The sequence below is a fragment of the Lissotriton helveticus genome, chromosome 1_2 (genome assembly GCF_964261635.1).
Source record: "Lissotriton helveticus chromosome 1_2, aLisHel1.1, whole genome shotgun sequence".
Taxonomy (NCBI): Eukaryota; Metazoa; Chordata; class Amphibia; order Caudata; family Salamandridae; genus Lissotriton; species Lissotriton helveticus.
In genome coordinates this window covers 340,382,677-340,399,283 of record NC_136058.1, presented here as the reverse complement: position 1 = coordinate 340,399,283, position 16,607 = coordinate 340,382,677, and the positions used below count along the sequence as shown (strand labels likewise).

The window sequence follows — 16,607 nt, the reverse complement described above, 5'->3', positions numbered from 1 at the left end:
TTGGATATAACAAACTCTCAATGTTTAGACAATCCAGAATATGAACTTATAGTACCTCAGGATACGTGGAACTCATGAACAGTCGGTCGTTATATATTTCTTAGAAACCAGAACATGGAGTTAAGAAGAACACATGTGTATTTGAAATGTTTATTTACTAATGCCGTCTTCTCAGGCGTAGTACCTTAGATAATAAAAGTACACATATTATCAGTAGCAAAATTACCAGCATAGTTACTAGTACATAAAAAGCGAATGGTGACAGTATGTTAACATGCTGTAAATGAATAAGAGTTAGCAACACTTATAAGCAGCCGCGGGCCGTGGAGGGAGTTACGGTGGGGCAGGGAGGCGGGGAGGGGGAGGGGCAAGGTAGAGAGGGCTCCACCCTGCTTCTCCCCCTCCCTGCCTCCCTGCCTCACCGTAACTCCCTCCACGGCCCGCGGCTGCTTATATCTCACCCTCCCTAATACACATATTATATTATTTGCTAAGAAGGTCTCTTTGTGTTGGTTTAGGGCGTGCCCATACTTTAGTGTCTTAGATTTGAAGGAATCACATCAGCATACACCAGCTCTCTCTTCATGTGAACCGCATCAACTGTTGTGTATGTGTGTTCGGCAAAGCAATATAAAACCCGCCTCATGCCCAGAATTGGCAGAAGTTGCACTTATGTTATGAGTATGAAGTCGTGGAGATCAGACCTCATAACAATTCTGTATCGTGTTGTTCTTGAAACTTTAGCACTCGCTGTACAGATATAGTTTAACAAGTAAAGCAGATAGTAGACCAATAACATATTATTCTCATGTAAACCACGATGAACTACTAGGTGGAAAGCTAAAGCAACAACTAAATGTCGTGTGCAGAAGTTGCAAAAAAGGAAAAATGGCGTTTAAACCGGTAATGAGCCCATGCTAACTTAACACGGTGTAAAGATATCCAGGACCTAGATGACACCTCCCCATGATCCGGAAACGAACTGAATAAGATAATAGAAGTGCCATCTCATGAGAGCAGATTGCAAGTTTATATGTGGACGGTCCGCAAGGTAAAGCATTAAAAACTAGGAAAATTCAATGCTAAAGAAAAATAAAACAGCCAAGTACTTTATCGAGTCTTAAGCCAATAGGCAAGGTAAATAATAAAAACTTGACAATTAAGTCAATGAATTGTCAATGAAATGCTAGTACTCAGCATATGAAACATGAAAAAGGTCTATGACATAAGTGTGTATGCAAAATAAGCTGCAACAGCCTCCAACAGGAAGTCTCCGTCTTCATCCGAAAACAGTTCAGCCATCCAAGCGGAAAAGAACATACGTGCTCTCCCAGCACCGGATCCTCTATCACCATCAGAGGACAGCTCGGTGGGTTTTCAAGAAAGCTGTGTTCCAAGAAAGACTGTGCTGCCGCCAGTAAATTCCAGGGACCAAGTAGTCCATGCATCAATGCCACATCCATAATCCTTTCAAACCAACTCGTGAGTAATGATAGGAGTCATCAGCTGATTAAAGTCGACATCAGGAGAAACCGGTCCGCAGAGACACAAATCAATGGCCCAATCGAAATCACAGGTCAGGCAGTGAAATACAGGCTGGACACAGGTGAAGTAGGAGAACCGAAAAGATAATCCATATGCCGTGCTTAATATCGCCAACGGCATTGTGCCATAATATTCTAGCATGCGATTGCGGAACAGTGTCAGCAGCTGCAGGGTCGGAGGTTGCATAGGAGGGACATCCATATTTAAAAATGTAAAAAAGCACAAGAGCGTCCGCTGGTAATGCAAGTAAAAATGCAATCCACGAACCAGAGTGGAGAAAATGGAATGAAAGGGAGCAGGGATGACTCCAAAGATTTTCTCAAATGAAGTCACGAGACCACTGGTAACAACTTTAAAAAAGTGTGCCAGGGATTTTGTGGAGGATGCGTTAAAGATAGTCGGAAACATGTTGCTGAAATTGAAAGGCAAACCTGTGTACGGGTGTTCGCTATGTGAAGTACGAAAGTTTCACGGGCCGAACTCAAGGCCACCTCTCTCTGAGACAAAAGAGCTCTTATTCTTGTCATGCCGTTGAAACGTGTCCCAAGGTTGGTATTTGTGGCCAGATTGAAAACTCCCTATGTTCATGTGTGGGAGGAAATAGAACATTTCTGCAGCAAATAACCCGTTCACTTACTGTTACGATAAAAGGAATACTTTTAATTAACTCAGAACAATCTTCATTATTGAGCATCAAATAACTACCATTTTCCAACAACTTGAACGTGGGGATGATAGCAGGAACTGGCGTGCCTTGCAACACGCAAGCCATATTTGGTCGGTGTTTGTTGCATGAATCGTGTAACTGTATGTGCCTACACATTAGTGAATGATCTGGCGTCTCAGTGCATTCCTCTCCATTCAGATAAACTTCTTGATCATCTTTGAAACATCTGTATGTGTATGGAAGCGACCAGACCTCATGAACAAAAGCACTACCTAAAGGTTCATAAAGACCTATTGGTATATATTTCATACAATTTGAAAACTTATATAAAGCAAAAGGCAGCGTTATTAAACTGTGGATAAGGCATGTTGCCAAAAAACCCGCAATCCTCTGCTGATGATGTCACTGAGCATGTCATGAATGATGTAATATGTGACATCATCAGTAGTGGATTATGGGTAATAGTATCTCTAGTTTACTCCCCTATAGCTGTCTTTCTTTTAACATAAGTGTGTGTTTACTTCCCTTATACTTACTGTTTTTGGTTCGCTTCCAGTTCGCGTACCAGCGAGCGAACTAGGAAGCGAACTAAGAGAAATAGAGGTTGGCACAGTTCCAAATATTGTACCAATTTTTTAATAACGGGGAGGTAGTTCTGAAAAGAACTTTTTTTTTTATTTTTCTGAACATTTTTTTAATGTTTTTGAATTTTTCGGAACAGTTTTATATTTTTTTGGGTTTTTCTTGGAGGGGGCAATGAAAACGATTCATTGTAAAGGGCTCAACAGGAGCAACAAAACAAAAAAAAGAAGTATTTATTATTTTGGGCGTTTCGGACAAACTTGCATATGATAGTCAATAGCTCTGTTGATCAGAGTGATGCTTCTTTCTCCGTAGGAAATGAATCCATCGCAAAATACGCAGGTGTGTTTTACTTCACCAAATCTCATTTGTATATTTGGCACCATCTCCCTGCCCTCTGGTCCCGTTACTTCCGGTACAACAGATCTTCTGGCCATAATAGGGAGATTATCTAGGTCGTTCCGAAACTGTGCAGCACTGTAGTTGTTAGGATGCCACCTAGTCATATGGCGATGCATTGTGTAGTTTCCGAAACTGTATTTTTTGTCGGTCCCTCTGGACAGTCTATCTTGACATATAAGGCAAGTTACGTATCTTGCATTTACTTTTTTCTGACCTTTGGGAATTTTAAAAAATTGCCAAATGAAGTTTTCTTTCCGGTGAGACGTCTTGGGCTGCTCAGGCAAAAACTGCCTCTCTTCGTGCTCGTCCTCCTGTTCCTCTTCTTCTTCTTCTTGTTGAATTACAACTTGAGCAGGTGGTCCTCTCTTCCTTGGAGGTGGTGGAGGTGGTGGGGAAGCACCAGCTGAAGCTACTAAAGAAGCCATTGCTCAGTGATCACAAAGGGTCTTTCTCTCACAATGATGAAAGTCAGAGTGAGGAAAGAAGGAGGGATTTTCATCATTTGGGAAAAACAAGAGTTCTCAACCAATCAAAAGTGTTCATTTTAGATTATATGACCTAGTCTTACATCATTAGGAAACCAAAAGTGAAATGAACCAATGAAAAGTGTTATTACCAAGTCACATGACTTGCTGTGTTTACGTTAAGCGCTTTGCAGGGCCTCCCGGTTTGCTTCCAGAAACCTGCGCTTTGGCACTCGCTTCGCGTACCAGTTCGCTAACGTAGCACGTCATATGACGTATCACGCGACAACGTGGAACGTCATGCGGACGGGAGGCGTCACGATGTTGTTTTCTAACGCGGCACTTGCGGTAAAGAAACGTTTACCGGCTCGCGGTCTATTTCGCGGCATCAAGGTCAGCTAACGGGAAGCTTCCCGATTCGCGAAGCGGGAACGAAGAAAAAAAAATATTTTAAAAAAAAATTATTCATAAACATATAAAATATATTTTTGGATTTAAAGAAGAATACATTTTACAGCTACAGATATTAGCTGTTAAAAAACCAATGAAATTCACAGAAAAAACCATAGGTTATAGACCATATATAGTTAGGAATTAGCATTTACAAAACCTTGAAAATTCACTGAAAAAACCATAGGTTATAGACCATATATAGTTAGGAATTAGCATTTAGAAAACCTTATTTTACTCACACAAAACCATTGAAATTCCATATATAGTTAGTTGCACTAACTATATATCGCGCACCCGCAATCCACTGCTGATGATGTCACATATTACATCATTCATGACATGGTCAGTGACATCACTGATGACATCACTGATGACATCTCAAATGACATCACTGATGACAACATCCAGTGACTGTATGTTTCTGTAAAGTTAAAATATGTCTTAGATATTGAAGAATGAGTGGATGTATAAGTGTCTGGATGAAGGATTTAGTAGGTGCGTGACTGACTGTATGAGTGAGTGATTAAATGTGTCTCACTGAATGCATGGGTTAGTGACTAAACTGTCTTAATTTGTGCATCATTATGTCTGTTGTGATGTAAACTGCTGCATGTGTTGATCATTAGCTATACGAGAGGCTATATGTGTTATTAATTGGTTGCCCAAGTATTTCTATGGGAGATTGAGTTTGTGTGGGGGTGGCTGGGAGGTGTGTGACTCTGTGCATAGATGTGTGAGCAGTTGATTCACTAGGTGTATGAGTTCAAGAGTGCATGTGGAAAAAGCTACATGGGCGGTTGACTGTGTGCATGAGTGTATTGATGAGTGAATGGATATCTCAATGCTACATGTCATAGTAAGTACATATGTAAAACACAGTACATGTGAGAGTTGGCATATATAAATAACTGTGCATGAGAGCCACTGAATGTGTGAGTGGCTGTATGGATCATTGTGAACTTGTATCAGGGATTGTATAAGAGAGTAAATATGTGTTAGTATATGTTTGAATAAGTAAGGTGTGTATAACTGTATAGTTGAGGAAATGGAGGTGAGATTGTTTCTTTGCATGACTGACTAGGTGTGTGAGTAACTCCATGGATGAGTGACAGTGTGTGAGTGTCTGTATACACTGAGTGTATCTAAGGTTATATTAGAGTCTGAAGAGGTTTATCGTATTAGCACAAGAATGATGTCAAATGAGATGTCATCAGTGATGTCATCAGTGATGTCATTTGAGATGTCATCAGTGATGTCATCAGTGATGTCACTGACCATGTCATGAATGATGTAATATGTGACATCATCAGCAGTGGATTGCGGGTGCGCGATATATAGTTAGTGCAACTAACTATATATGGAATTTCAATGGTTTTGTGTGAGTAAAATAAGGTTTTCTAAATGCTAATTCCTAACTATATATGGTCTATAACCTATGGTTTTTTCAGTGAATTTTCAAGGTTTTGTAAATGCTAATTCCTAACTATATATGGTCTATAACCTATGTTTTTTTCTGTGAATATATATATAATCAGCTCACATTACCATTTGCAGCTTATAACTATTAGCCACCAGGGGTCACTACTAACCAAAAGCAGTCATTCTACTTCTAAATTGTGCCAATCGAGTGGAACAGCAGCCTAGGATTCACCACTGCTTCATCTCATTTTCCAAGAGAATGCAGATGTAAAGTGTTTTTGATGGTACGCCTGTGCATATTGAAATATTCAGAGCATATTCTGAATTTCAGTTAACACATCAGTAAGCATTTTGTCCATCTGTGAATTCAACCTTTTTTCTCAATCGGAATAGGCAAGGATAATGACAGATATATTTTACAATGTTAGAAAGTGCATCATTTTATTTAATTGTGTGAATAAAAGGAATCGCCTCCCCGTCGGGGAATTGATCCCCGGTCTCCTGCGTGACAGGCGGGGATACTGACCACTATACTAACGAGGACTTATCGGCATCAGTTACACAGTGCTCACCTCCTTGGGGTTAAGGCATACCCTCGATCAATTCACAGTATTGTAATAGGCAGATTTGCTGCTTTTGGTTAGGACAAGTAATCTTTTTTCCTAAATATTACAATACAGAAATTCCTAGCCAAAAACAATCAGTTTTATCAAGAAATTATTTCATTGAAATAAATATCTATCTATCGATCTGTCTATCTGGCTATCTTTCTAACTATCAATATATATATTTATATATATCTATATATATATATAATCAGCTCACTTTATCATTTGCAGCTTATAACTATTAGCCACCAGGGGTCACTACTAACCAAAAGCAGTCATTCTACTTGTAAATTGTGCCAATCGAGTGGAACAGCAGCCTAGGATTCACCACTGCTTCATCTCATTTTCCAAGAGAATGCAGATGTAAAGTGTTTTTGATGGTACGCCTGTGCATATTGAAATATTCGGAGCATATTCTGAATTTCAGTTAACACATCAGTAAGCATTTTGTCCATCTGTGAATTCAACCTTTTTTCTCAATCGGAATAGGCAAGGATAATGACAGATATATTTTACAATGTTAGAAAGTGCATCATTTTATTTAATTGTGTGAATAAAAGGAATCGCCTCCCCGTCGGGGAATTGATCCCCGGTCTCCTGCGTGACAGGCGGGGATACTGACCACTATACTAACGAGGACTTATCGGCATCAGTTACACAGTGCTCACCTCCTTGGGGTTAAGGCATACCCTCGATCAATTCACAGTATTGTAATAGGCAGATTTGCTGCTTTTGGTTAGGACAAGTAATCTTTTTTCCTAAATATTACAATACAGAAATTCCTAGCCAAAAACAATCAGTTTTATCAAGAAATGATTTCATTGAAATAAATATCTATCTATCGATCTGTCTATCTGGCTATCTTTCTAACTATCAATATATATATTTATATATATCTATATATATATATATAATCAGCTCACTTTACCATTTGCAGCTTATAACTATTAGCCACCAGGGGTCACTACTAACCAAAAGCAGTCATTCTACTTGTAAATTGTGCCAATCGAGTGGAACAGCAGCCTAGGATTCACCACTGCTTCATCTCATTTTCCAAGAGAATGCAGATGTAAAGTGTTTTTGATGGTACGCCTGTGCATATTGAAATATTCAGAGCATATTCTGAATTTCAGTTAACACATCAGTAAGCATTTTGTCCATCTGTGAATTCAACCTTTTTTCTCAATCGGAATAGGCAAGGATAATGACAGATATATTTTACAATGTTAGAAAGTGCATCATTTTATTTAATTGTGTGAATAAAAGGAATCGCCTCCCCGTCGGGGAATTGATCCCCGGTCTCCTGCGTGACAGGCGGGGATACTGACCACTATACTAACGAGGACTTATTGGCATCAGTTAAACAGTGCTCACCTCCTTGGGGTTAAGGCATACCCTCGATCAATTCACAGTATTGTAATAGGCAGATTTGCTGCTTTTGGTTAGGACAAGTAATCTTTTTTCCTAAATATTACAATATTAGAAATTCCTAGCCAAAAACAATCAGTTTTATCAAGAAATTATTTCATTGAAATAAATATCTATCTATCGATCTGTCTATCTGGCTATCTTTCTAACTATCAATATATATATTTATATATATCTATATATATATATATAATCAGCTCACTTTACCATTTGCAGCTTATAACTATTAGCCACCAGGGGTCACTAGTAACCAAAAGCAGTCATTCTACTTGTAAATTGTGCCAATCGAGTAGAACAGCAGCCTAGGATTCACCACTGCTTCATCTCATTTTCCAAGAAAATGCAGATGTAAAGGGTTTTTGATGGTACGCCTGTGCATATTGAAATATTCAGAGCATATTCTGAATTTCAGTTAACACGTCAGTAAGCATTTTGGCCATCAGTGAATTCAACCTTTTTTTCTCAATCGGAATAGGCAAGGATAATGACAGATATATTTTACAATGATAGAAAGTACATCATTTTATTTAATTGTGTGAATAAAATGAATTGACTCCCCGTCGGGGATTTGAACCCCGGTCTCCCGCGTGACAGGCGGGGATACTGACCACTATACTAACGAGGACTTATTGGCATCCGTTAAACAGTGCTCACCTCCTTGGGGTTAAGGCATACCCTCGATCAATTCACAGTATTGTAATAGGCAGATTTGCTGCTTTTGGTTAGGACAAGTAATCTTTTTTCCTAAATATTACAATACAGAAATTCCTAGCCAAAAACAATCCGTTTTAACAAGAAATTATTTCATTGAAATAAATATCTATCTATCGATCTGTCTATCTGGCTATCTTTCTAACTATCAATATATATATTTATATATATCTATATATATATATATATATAATCAGCTCACTTTATCATTTGCAGCTTATAACTATTAGCCACCAGGGGTCACTACTAACCAAAAGCAGTCATTCTACTTGTAAATTGTGCCAATCGAGTGGAACAGCAGCCTAGGATTCACCACTGCTTCATCTCATTTTCCAAGAGAATGCAGATGTAAAGTGTTTTTGATGGTACGCCTGTGCATATTGAAATATTCAGAGCATATTCTGAATTTCAGTTAACACATCAGTAAGCATTTTGTCCATCTGCGAATTCAACCTTTTTTCTCAATCGGAATAGGCAAGGATAATGACAGATATATTTTACAATGTTAGAAAGTGCATCATTTTATTTAATTGTGTGAATAAAAGGAATCGCCTCCCCGTCGGGGAATTGATCCCCGGTCTCCTGCGTGACAGGCGGGGATACTGACCACTATACTAACGAGGACTTATTGGCATCAGTTAAACAGTGCTCACCTCCTTGGGGTTAAGGCATACCCTCGATCAATTCACAGTATTGTAATAGGCAGATTTGCTGCTTTTGGTTAGGACAAGTAATCTTTTTTCCTAAATATTACAATACAGAAATTCCTAGCCAAAAACAATCAGTTTTATCAAGAAATTATTTCATTGAAATAAATATCTATCTATCGATCTGTCTATCTGGCTATCTTTCTAACTATCAAGATATATATTTATATATATCTATATATATATATATAATCAGCTCACTTTACCATTTGCAGCTTATAACTATTAGCCACCAGGGGTCACTAGTAACCAAAAGCAGTCATTCTACTTGTAAATTGTGCCAATCGAGTAGAACAGCAGCCTAGGATTCACCACTGCTTCATCTCATTTTCCAAGAAAATGCAGATGTAAAGTGTTTTTGATGGTACGCCTGTGCATATTGAAATATTCAGAGCATATTCTGAATTTCAGTTAACACGTCAGTAAGCATTTTGGCCATCAGTGAATTCAACCTTTTTTTCTCAATCGGAATAGGCAAGGATAATGACAGATATATTTTACAATGATAGAAAGTACATCATTTTATTTAATTGTGTGAATAAAATGAATCGACTCCCCGTCGGGGAATTGAACCCCGGTCTCCCGCGTGACAGGCGGGGATACTGACCACTATACTAACGAGGACTTATTGGCATCCGTTAAACAGTGCTCACCTCCTTGGGGTTAAGGCATACCCTCGATCAATTCACAGTATTGTAATAGGCAGATTTGCTGCTTTTGGTTAGGACAAGTAATCTTTTTTCCTAAATATTACAATACAGAAATTCCTAGCCAAAAACAATCAGTTTTAACAAGAAATTATTTCATTGAAATAAATATCTATCTATCGATCTGTCTATCTGGCTATCTTTCTAACTATCAATATATATATTTATATATATCTATATATATATATATATATAATCAGCTCACTTTATCATTTGCAGCTTATAACTATTAGCCACCAGGGGTCACTAGTAACCAAAAGCAGTCATTCTACTTGTAAATTGTGCCAATCGAGTAGAACAGCAGCCTAGGATTCACCACTGCTTCATCTCATTTTCCAAGAGAATGCAGATGTAAAGTGTTTTTGATGGTACGCCTGTGCATATTGAAATATTCAGAGCATATTCTGAATTTCAGTTAACACGTCAGTAAGCATTTTGGCCATCAGTGAATTCAACCTTTTTTTCTCAATCGGAATAGGCAAGGATAATGACAGATATATTTTACAATGTTAGAAAGTACATCATTTTATTTAATTGTGTGAATAAAATGAATCGACTCCCCGTCGGGGAATTGAACCCCGGTCTCCCGCGTGACAGGCGGGGATACTGACCACTATACTAACGAGGACTTATTGGCATCTGTTAAACAGTGCTCACCTCCTTGGGGTTAAGGCATACCCTCGATCAATTCACAGTATTGTAATAGGCAGATTTGCTGCTTTTGGTTAGGACAAGTAATCTTTTTTCCTAAATATTTCAATACAGAAATTCCTAGCCAAAAACAATCAGTTTTATCAAGAAATTATTTCATTGAAATAAATATCTATCTATCGATCTGTCTATCTGGCTATTTTTCTAACTATCAATATATATATTTATATATATCTATATATATATATATATAATCAGCTCACTTTATCATTTGCAGCTTATAACTATTAGCCACCAGGGGTCACTACTAACCAAAAGCAGTCATTCTACTTGTAAATTGTGCCAATCGAGTGGAACAGCAGCCTAGGATTCACCACTGCTTCATCTCATTTTCCAAGAGAATGCAGATGTAAAGTGTTTTTGATGGTACGCCTGTGCATATTGAAATATTCAGAGCATATTCTGAATTTCAGTTAACACATCAGTAAGCATTTTGTCCATCTGTGAATTCAACCTTTTTTCTCAATCGGAATAGGCAAGGATAATGACAGATATATTTTACAATGTTAGAAAGTGCATCATTTTTTTTAATTGTGTGAATAAAAGGAATCGCCTCCCCGTCGGGGAATTGATCCCCGGTCTCCTGCGTGACAGGCGGGGATACTGACCACTATACTAACGAGGACTTATCGGCATCAGTTAAACAGTGCTCACCTCCTTGGGGTTAAGGCATACCCTCGATCAATTCACAGTATTGTAATAGGCAGATTTGCTGCTTTTGGTTAGGACAAGTAATCTTTTTTCCTAAATATTACAATACAGAAATTCCTAGCCAAAAACAATCAGTTTTATCAAGAAATGATTTCATTGAAATAAATATCTATCTATCGATCTGTCTATCTGGCTATCTTTCTAACTATCAATATATATATTTATATATATCTATATATATATATATAATCAGCTCACATTACCATTTGCAGCTTATAACTATTAGCCACCAGGGGTCACTACTAACCAAAAGCAGTCATTCTACTTCTAAATTGTGCCAATCGAGTGGAACAGCAGCCTAGGATTCACCACTGCTTCATCTCATTTTCCAAGAGAATGCAGATGTAAAGTGTTTTTGATGGTACGCCTGTGCATATTGAAATATTCAGAGCATATTCTGAATTTCAGTTAACACATCAGTAAGCATTTTGGCCATCAGTGAATTCAACCTTTTTTCTCAATCAGAATAGGCAAGGATAATGACAGATATATTTTACAATGTTAGAAAGTACATCATTTTATTTCATTGTGTGAATAAAATGAATCGCGTCCCCGTCGGGGAATTGAACCCCGGTCTCCCGCGTGACAGGCGGGGATACTGACCACTATACTAACGAGGACTTATTGGCATCAGTTAAACAGTGCTCACCTCCTTGGGGTTAAGGCATACCCTCGATCAATTCACAGTATTGTAATAGGCAGATTTGCTGCTTTTGGTTAGGACAAGTAATCTTTTTTCCTAAATATTACAATACAGAAATTCCTAGCCAAAAACAATCAGTTTTATCAAGAAATTATTTCATTGAAATAAATATCTATCTATCGATCTGTCTATCTGGCTATCTTTCTAACTATCAAGATATATATTTATATATATCTATATATATATATATAATCAGCTCACTTTACCATTTGCAGCTTATAACTATTAGCCACCAGGGGTCACTAGTAACCAAAAGCAGTCATTCTACTTGTAAATTGTGCCAATCGAGTAGAACAGCAGCCTAGGATTCACCACTGCTTCATCTCATTTTCCAAGAAAATGCAGATGTAAAGTGTTTTTGATGGTACGCCTGTGCATATTGAAATATTCAGAGCATATTCTGAATTTCAGTTAACACATCAGTAAGCATTTTGTCCATCTGTGAATTCAACCTTTTTTCTCAATCGGAATAGGCAAGGATAATGACAGATATATTTTACAATGTTAGAAAGTGCATCATTTTATTTAATTGTGTGAATAAAAGGAATCGCCTCCCCGTCGGGGAATTGATCCCCGGTCTCCTGCGTGACAGGCGGGGATACTGACCACTATACTAACGAGGACTTATTGGCATCAGTTAAACAGTGCTCACCTCCTTGGGGTTAAGGCATACCCTCGATCAATTCACAGTATTGTAATAGGCAGATTTGCTGCTTTTGGTTAGGACAAGTAATCTTTTTTCCTAAATATTACAATACAGAAATTCCTAGCCAAAAACAATCAGTTTTATCAAGAAATTATTTCATTGAAATAAATATCTATCTATCGATCTGTCTATCTGGCTATCTTTCTAACTATCAATATATATATTTATATATATCTATATATATATATATAATCAGCTCACTTTACCATTTGCAGCTTATAACTATTAGCCACCAGGGGTCACTAGTAACCAAAAGCAGTCATTCTACTTGTAAATTGTGCCAATCGAGTAGAACAGCAGCCTAGGATTCACCACTGCTTCATCTCATTTTCCAAGAGAATGCAGATGTAAAGTGTTTTTGATGGTACGCCTGTGCATATTGAAATATTCAGAGCATATTCTGAATTTCAGTTAACACGTCAGTAAGCATTTTGGCCATCAGTGAATTCAACCTTTTTTTCTCAATCGGAATAGGCAAGGATAATGACAGATATATTTTACAATGTTAGAAAGTACATCATTTTATTTAATTGTGTGAATAAAATGAATCGACTCCCCGTCGGGGAATTGAACCCCGGTCTCCCGCGTGACAGGCGGGGATACTGACCACTATACTAACGAGGACTTATTGGCATCTGTTAAACAGTGCTCACCTCCTTGGGGTTAAGGCATACCCTCGATCAATTCACAGTATTGTAATAGGCAGATTTGCTGCTTTTGGTTAGGACAAGTAATCTTTTTTCCTAAATATTACAATACAGAAATTCCTAGCCAAAAACAATCAGTTTTATCAAGAAATTATTTCATTGAAATAAATATCTATCTATCGATCTGTCTATCTGGCTATTTTTCTAACTATCAATATATATATTTATATATATCTATATATATTACCTACTGGCGGTCGCCAGTAGGTATATATAGTTAGGATTTTTTCTCTATGGGTTTTTTGAAAATTCTATGTCTAATAACTTTGGCGTTTGTGGACGGAATCGGCTGAAATTTTCAGGAAAATGGCACATTTTGTTTCTGAGCAGCCCTTGAAAATTTGGGGGGGGTTCGTCCAGTGGGGGCCGAGAAAAAAGGGGGGTCCCAAAACGTGTTTTTAACATTGAGTTTTCCATAGGGCGGTTGGCCTCACTTTTAGCCCGAACGGCTGAATGGATTTGCACGAAACTTGGCAAAATTGTAGGGACTGGTAGCCCGATGTGCCTTTTGTAGGTCTCAATATATGTGCTCCAGTGGATTTTGAGAAATTAACGTTTAAAAAAAGATATATATCTGTAACAGCGGACCGGTTAGCGCTCTGGTTCGCGGACTTTTCGCGCAACGGAGCTTTGTGAAGCGAAGCTGATTGGTTCTCCGGCGTCTGTCAACATTCCAAACAGTCCGTAGCGGCCGCCATCTTGTCTCTCGGTAGGATCGAGAGACAAGAGGAGGTCAAAACAAAGGGGGAAATAACTATAAGGGGGCATAGTAGATCCTCGCTGACCCCCTAGGTTTGATGTGGAGGTTTTAAAAGGGCCCCGCGGGGCAAAAAAAAATAATAAAAATAATAATCGAACGGCTGAATGGATTTGCACGAAACTTGGCAAAATATTAGGGACTGGTAGCCCGATGTGCCTTTGCTAGGTCTCAATATATGTGCTCCAGTGGATTTTGAGAAATTAACGTTCAAAAAAAGATATATATCTGTAACAGCGCTCCGCTTCGCGTAACGGAGGTTTGCGAAGCTGATTGGTCATTCTGTCACTGGGCTATAGTTGGGCTACATCTGGCTGGTATTTGGGCTACATTTGTTTTTTTGTGTGTCTGGCGGCCATCTTTGGGCTACATTGGGCTACATTGGGCTTCATTGGGCTACATTCGGCTAATTAGCAAATAGCTCATCGCAAACTAGGAATGGTAAAGAATCGCTATTTATTCCTTAAAGTTCGCTATTTAGGAAATGCAAATAACTTTGATGATACATATGGCGGTTCATCTCTAACAAGATAAGAAGCATAGGGATAGATTTATGATGACTGGCGCATCACCAGGGATGTGTTAGTCATTCTGTGCCGCTGTTCCGTCACCTATGGTGTGCTGCATTTACAATGCGGCGCATCACGGGGCAAAAACAGCACAGATGCGTGATGTATCTGTGCCGTAAAGGTGGCGCATTGCTGGAGTTGTATCGCAAGTGTGATGAAGCTCCAGCAAGGGTCGGGGGTGCCCCTGTCGCAGGGTTTCTGTTCTCACACAGAACTGTGGACAGAGGATTGGAACCTCGGCGAATTAGGGTGTCCCAAAACTCACGTTAGTAATCAAAAACTATTTAGCAAGCTAGGTACAGTGTCACATTGGATATAACAAACTCTCAATGTTTAGACAATCCAGAATATGAACTTATAGTACCTCAGGATACGTGGAACTCATGAACAGTCGGTCGTTATATATTTCTTAGAAACCAGAACATGGAGTTAAGAAGAACACATGTGTATTTGAAATGTTTATTTACTAATGCCGTCTTCTCAGGCGTAGTACCTTAGATAATAAAAGTACACATATTATCAGTAGCAAAATTACCAGCATAGTTACTAGTACATAAAAAGTGAATGGTGATAGTATGTTAACATGCTGTAAATGAATAAGAGTTAGCAACACTTATAAGCAGCCGCGGGCCGTGGAGGGAGTTACGGTGAGGCAGGGAGGCGGGGAGGGGGAGAAGCAGGGTGGAGAATACAAGTACACATATTATCAGTAGCAAAATTACCAGCATAGTTACTAGTACATAAAAAGCGAATGGTGACAGTATGTTAACATGCTGTAAATGAATAAGAGTTAGCAACACTTATAAGCAGCCGCGGGCCGTGGAGGGAGTTACGGTGGGGCAGGGAGGCGGGGAGGGGGAGGGGCAAGGTAGAGAGGGCTCCACCCTGCTTCTCCCCCTCCCCGCCTCCCTGCCTCACCGTAACTCCCTCCACGGCCCGCGGCTGCTTATATCTCACCCTCCCTAATACACATATTATATTATTTGCTAAGAAGGTCTCTTTGTGTTGGTTTAGGGCGTGCCCATACTTTAGTGTCTTAGATTTGAAGGAATCACATCAGCATACACCAGCTCTCTCTTCATGTGAACCGCATCAACTGTTGTGTATGTGTGTTCGGCAAAGCAATATAAAACCCGCCTCATGCCCAGAATTGGCAGAAGTTGCACTTATGTTATGAGTATGAAGTCGTGGAGATCAGACCTCATAACAATTCTGTATCGTGTTGTTCTTGAAACTTTAGCACTCGCTGTACAGATATAGTTTAACAAGTAAAGCAGATAGTAGACCAATAACATATTATTCTCATGTAAACCACGATGAACTACTAGGTGGAAAGCTAAAGCAACAACTAAATGTCGTGTGCAGAAGTTGCAAAAAAGGAAAAATGGCGTTTAAACCGGTAATGAGCCCATGCTAACTTAACACGGTGTAAAGATATCCAGGACCTAGATGACACCTCCCCATGATCCGGAAACGAACTGAATAAGATAATAGAAGTGCCATCTCATGAGAGCAGATTGCAAGTTTATATGTGGACGGTCCGCAAGGTAAAGCATTAAAAACTAGGAAAATTCAATGCTAAAGAAAAATAAAACAGCCAAGTACTTTATCGAGTCTTAAGCCAATAGGCAAGGTAAATAATAAAAACTTGACAATTAAGTCAATGAATTGTCAATGAAATGCTAGTACTCAGCATATGAAACATGAAAAAGGTCTATGACATAAGTGTGTATGCAAAATAAGCTGCAACAGCCTCCAACAGGAAGTCACCGTCTTCATCCGAAAACAGTTCAGCCATCCAATTTAAAAGCGGAAAAGAACATACGTGCTCTCCCAGCACCGGATCCTCTATCACCATCAGAGGACAGCTCGGTGGGTTTTCAAGAAAGCTGTGTTCCAAGAAAGACTGTGCTGCCGCCAGTAAATTCCAGGGACCAAGTAGTCCATGCATCAATGCCACAGCCATAATCCTTTCGCCAGGACAAACCAACTCGTGAGTAATGATAGGAGTCATCAGCTGATTAAAGTCGACGTCAGGAGAAACCGGTCC

At 38.9% G+C, this 16,607-nt stretch overlaps 5 non-coding genes across 5 annotated transcripts; all 5 read right to left on the bottom strand.

Moving 5' to 3' along the window:
• Nucleotides 1-8,121: 8,121 nt before the first annotated feature.
• TRNAD-GUC (transfer RNA aspartic acid (anticodon GUC)) lies at nt 8,122-8,193 on the bottom strand. The gene has a single exon. It is a non-coding gene; the product is annotated as a tRNA-Asp (tRNA).
• A 1,345-nt stretch (nt 8,194-9,538) lies between these two features.
• Nucleotides 9,539-9,610, bottom strand: TRNAD-GUC (transfer RNA aspartic acid (anticodon GUC)). The gene has a single exon. It is a non-coding gene; the product is annotated as a tRNA-Asp (tRNA).
• A 639-nt stretch (nt 9,611-10,249) lies between these two features.
• Nucleotides 10,250-10,321, bottom strand: TRNAD-GUC (transfer RNA aspartic acid (anticodon GUC)). Its single transcript has one exon. It is a non-coding gene; the product is annotated as a tRNA-Asp (tRNA).
• A 1,342-nt stretch (nt 10,322-11,663) lies between these two features.
• Nucleotides 11,664-11,735, bottom strand: TRNAD-GUC (transfer RNA aspartic acid (anticodon GUC)). The gene has a single exon. It is a non-coding gene; the product is annotated as a tRNA-Asp (tRNA).
• Nucleotides 11,736-13,076: 1,341 nt separating this feature from the next.
• On the bottom strand, nt 13,077-13,148 carry TRNAD-GUC (transfer RNA aspartic acid (anticodon GUC)). The gene has a single exon. It is a non-coding gene; the product is annotated as a tRNA-Asp (tRNA).
• Nucleotides 13,149-16,607: the final 3,459 nt, after the last annotated feature.